Genomic DNA, 5,103 nt, shown 5'->3' with positions numbered 1-5,103 from the left:
TTTATTTCTGCTTTGTGTTGTTCCTTGGTGTCATTATGTGTGTGACAAGACGTCAGCACGGTTGCTGTAATTTTGCATGCTGGATGAAATGCTCCATAGTTGGGACTACCACTAGGTAAGCCTTACTTAAAAACATGTATATTTACTTTTTTACTTTACTTGTTACACTGCATTTAAACTAGTGATATCCCTGAAACTATTACAAGGTAAATCTTCCTGACTATAAAACCAAGTAGGCTGTGGAATAAGTTCCCGAGGAAAATGGTAGAAGCCCCATTACTTGGAAACGGTTACACTAGACTGGACAAAACACTGGGAAATGTGCAGTAGAACAATCTTTCAGCGAAGCTTTTTCCATCTACAACACCTGTGGTCAATGAGATCATTTTAGCAGAAATATTCAACTTTTCTGGAATTATTATTTTGCTTACATACTGAATTACCACTTATTTCAGATAGAGGGCCAATTTCATCCCTGGCATAAATCTGTTGACTTCAGTGGAATCAGAATAGGGAAGGGACACATTTGGCCTATTCTGCGTCCAGAAGTTAGCCTCCTGAATCCCTTTCAAAATTATTCTGTGTGGATGATTTAGAAGCAAAACTAATAATTCAGCAGAATAGTCTCATTTTCCCCTATGAACTGTCATGTTCTGGCTTGTCTGAAGTTGCTCTACATTTTCAAATACTATCCTTGGCATGCAGAACTGTGGTTCTTCAGTTCTCAAAGTGCTACAGTGGTTTTTCCTTTCTCTCTCAGTAATTCCTGATGCCTGTCCACACACCTCCAAACTCTTCCATTGATCTCTTGTGCTCCCAGATTTCCAATATATATTTGATGGAAATAATGTTGCTACATAAAGTAGTGTGCACAACTGTGAAGAAAATGCATTTGTGCATGAAATATATTTAATGAAAGAGAAAATGTGCTTAAATATTAATATATCATAGACCATGGGGGAAAATGGAGATAGTAATTTTATAAGAAGAAGATTGAGAGTAGAATGATTTATATCTTGGACTCTTAAATTATGTAGAAGTTCAGCTATTTTGTAGCTATCACATACTTGTTGACAAGTTGCAGAAATTAAAAATCTAGTGAAATGCTACATCTGAGACCTAGTTACAAATCTTAGGCCTTACTGTTAACTGGTAATGAAAGCAATAATTCTATTCTGATTTGTTTAGCTGGAAATAGAAGACAATAGACTCTGGGTCTCTTATTAAAGGAATAAAAAGGGGCATATTTTCTGTTGACAGAAGAATTGTCTTGGTGTACCCATGGCATTTCCTGTTGATCATGTTGCTTCTTTCTCTTATTGCCAGTCATTGATCTGCTTTGTGTGGGTAGAAATGTTAGACGTATTTACTCTGTAGTAAAATCTGTAAGTTACTGTTTGCTTTGTTGTTTCAGTTTGCTTTCCCATACACTGCCTTAATGGTGTCTCTCTCTTTGGATCTTGCTGACAGCTTTAAAATGTCAATTTTATACGAATCACCCAGTTTTATAAGTTTATTACTGCTATTTCATATCTCTTTGTGAAGATCAGCGTTGGCGATTTTCAAAGAAACATTTTCAAATGAAAATGAGGCGTTTACACTTGCTAAAATAGCCACAGGGATTTCCTCTGTCTTGTGGAGGAAATTCTGCAATTTCCCTTTATCAGGTTGCCACACTTTTCAGATGATGGCACTGTGGAATTTCATTAGATGCATTTCCTGTGTATATTCACAACCATACCTGCTTATTTTTAGTGTCAAAGATGTTTTTACACCTGTCAGTCCTGGAGAGCTAAGGCAGAATGAGGGGTTCTGTTCTGTCCCATGTATCCTCAACGTAATTATTTTAGTTCCAGTCAGTTACCTATGGTATTACAAGGTATAACTTCATGGAATTTAATAAACAATATTATTGGTAAATGCACAAGAAGGAGTGGAGTACAGTGTGCTGCCCCTTATCTGTGTTGGCCCTGAAGGGGTAATGGAAGTAACAATCAGGAAAAATATTTTAATACTAAAATAAGTCTGAATATATAGAGTCAATATGCTGAGTAAGCAGGTCCCATTTTTGTACCTGCATTCTTCATAGCACAAGCACAGTCTCGATGGGTTTGTGGAGGTAGTGCTGAAGGCACAATTTGAAAGGCATAGATTTGCACAAATGTCACTAATGACATCATTTGAAGGAAGTGGGGCTGCATAGGTGTCACTGAGCACATAATTTGGCTTGCTGGATCTTTACTGGTGTTGATATACAGTGGTGCTGGAACGCTTTATATAGTGGGGGTGCTGAGAGCCATTGAACCAAACTATAAACCCTGTATATGATGGAAACCACTTCAGGCCAGGGGGTTCTGCCATACCCCGAGTTCCAGCACCTATGCTGATATATGTGAAAGAGAGGTTTGACTTTGAGATCACAGGGTGAATTTGCAAGCCTGGAAGTTAGAAAAACATCCGTTTACTTCATAGTACTCTTACCTGGAAATCACTGACACACAGTAAACATGGAAAGCCAGGATGCCATTTTTAAGGAATTGCTTCTCATAGAAGAAGTGCACAAAAGTTGGCACAAAGTGATTACATTGTTTCATAACCATTCACTTGAGTACCTGGAGTGACATAGTCATCTGGCTGGTAGAGGAGCTGTATAATTCCAGTGTGTACTCAGCAGCAGATAATTACACTAAGTATCTTTAATAATATAATGAGATATAAAGTATCTTCATATATGTCTGGAGAAAAATTTCAGTGGGCTTTGGATAAGGCTCAGATATGCAAAATGTTCAGGATTTAACATGAATTCAAAATTAAGGAAAAGAAATGGCCAATTAATTTTTTTAAAAGTATAACTTTTATTACTTGGTCAAAAAAAGGGGCATAATCTCTCAGCATGAGAGACTTTTTCCTTTTGACCCATGCCTTGTTCATACACACTATTTAAACCATGTTCTGAAGACAAAATTATTAACTTTCTCATGGGCTTGTCAGTGGTACTTGTCATTATAGTATCTGAGTGCTTCACAAACAGTTTATCTTCACAAAATGCCTGTGAGAAGAGGAGGTATTATTATCTTCATTTTACAGAGGGGGCACTGAGGTGCAGAGAGATTAAGGTAAAAAGTATTCACTATTTTGGGTGTCTAATTTGAGACACCGTCGGACCTGATTTTTCAAAATACTTAGAGCATTATATAGCACTTCATGTGTTTGAAGCACAACTCCCACACAGACTTCAGCTGCAGCTGTGAGTTCTCAATACTTCTGCACATCAGTGCCAAAGTCATAAGGAAATGAAGGAAATACAGTTAGTGACCACCTCTGAGATGTTTGATTTAAATGACTTAACTAAATTCACACAGGAACACTGTGGCACAGACAGGAATAGAATCCGATTCTCCAGGGAAGCATTCAAATTGCTTTACTTATTACACTGTCTTTTCTCTTCCTGCAATCTGCCTAATTCACTATGCACCTTCCAACTTCTGCAACAAATGGAGGGGTCTCACAGACCCCAGTCTCCTTCACTACATAACCCTGATTCATCGCCAAAGCAGGTCCATCTTGTGCACTGAATTAGGTGGGCATCCTGTGGAAAAAACCGATACAATCATGTATTTAAAACTGCACAAAGGAGCTGAACTGCACAGACAACCTAACTCTGACATTTCCTAACTGAGGAGTAAGGATCCACTTAAATTGCTAAGAAATCACACAATTTTTGCAGGTTGGTCACGGCATAAATAGCATATTTCGCAGATGTGTTACACAGCCACAACATCTGCTATTTAGGCCGTGACCAACACAAAAGAATATGTGATTTCTCCTCAGCGTTATTCAAAATAGGGGTCTGGACCCAAAAGAGGGTTGCAAGCCTATTAGGTCACATCATTGCCACCCTTACTTCTCCTCTGCTGCTGGTGGGTGGCGCTGCCTTCCGAGCTGGGCGCCTGGGCACCAGCTGCCACTCTCCACTCTGCCTCCACAGCTGCTGGTTGGAGACCAGATTTCACAATCCATGATGCGATTTTCACAGCCATGAATTTGGTAGACCCTGATTTATGAGTGCTTGACTTTGCAACTTTAATAATGTTCTTTTAATTTAGGGTTACATGTGCATAATTTTCTGTTTTGTTTGGTTTTTGTTTTTGTTTTTTTTTGTTTTGTTTTTTTTTACTAAAAGCAAACTGAGAAAAACAGAAATTCCATCATGTGGCATCTTATTGACTGCCACATGGGCCATCAGCAGGTTTGGAACCTTTAGATACACCACATAGACTTCTGACTCTTGAGCTAATGGAGTAGCTGATAGTAGTAGTAGGTTGTCATCCTCTGTGTGGACCAGAACTAGATGCAAATGGGACATTGCCACTGGGTTGCACAGATATTTGCTAACAGCAGAAGAATAGTGAGACTCAGGAATCTGGATTTCTGGAAAGCAGAGTGCTGTAGTGGGCATCAATCTTCTCTCCTTTCCTCCCAAGCATTCCCTTTTCTGCCCACTCCCCTCCAACCTGGTCCCTGTTCCAATCCTCTCTCTTCACCACACCTGACTCCTTATCCCAGTCCCAGTCTCTTCACCTAGCTGGCCCCAGTCTTCACTCCTTAGACTACTCATCCTAGTCTGCACCTCCTTGCTCAGCAAGTCTTAGTCTCTCCCCTGCATACTCTCTACCTCAACCTCCATCTCCCCACAGCTTTCCAGTCCCAGACTCCTTCCCAATTGCCCAACCAGCCCTCAATTCTTTGTCCTAGTCTCATTGACCAGCCAGTCCCATTTGTCCCCTCCTGGCTTTTCATCCAGTTTGTCTCTCTCTGTTGGCCTCCAGTTGGACCCCTCCTGGCCCCTGTTCCCTGACCCTACTGGCTCCCTATCCCAATCTCCTTCTCCAGGCTCCTCACCCAATCTCAGTGTTTGTGCCCCTCTACCCCCTCTCCCCAGCTCCTTGTCCCAATCTCTTAGTCCAGCCAATCCCAGTTCTTCCCCTGCATTCTGGTTCCCCATCAGAGCCCCACTCATCTCCTTTCCCCTGCTTTACTGGTTCCCAGTCTCAGTCTCCTTGCCCAGCCCATCCCAATCTCCCCAAAGCTCTTCATCTGATC

The 5,103-nt window shown here is 40.7% G+C and overlaps 1 long non-coding RNA gene across 1 annotated transcript in view; it reads right to left on the bottom strand.

The window, feature by feature from the left end:
* Nucleotides 1-3,519: 3,519 nt before the first annotated feature.
* Nucleotides 3,520-5,103, bottom strand: part of LOC311525352 — a 46,031-nt gene continuing 44,447 nt past the window's right edge. Inside the window, exon 3 of the long non-coding RNA XR_014712764.1 lies at nt 3,520-3,589. This is a non-coding gene — a long non-coding RNA (uncharacterized lncRNA). The remainder of the gene's footprint in view (nt 3,590-5,103) is intronic.

Source organism: Lepidochelys olivacea (genome assembly GCF_965140295.1).
Source record: "Lepidochelys olivacea isolate rLepOli2 genome assembly, chromosome: 8".
Taxonomy (NCBI): Eukaryota; Metazoa; Chordata; order Testudines; family Cheloniidae; genus Lepidochelys; species Lepidochelys olivacea.
Note: the sequence above shows the minus strand (reverse complement) of the source record. Positions and strands in the feature narration are given on the sequence as shown.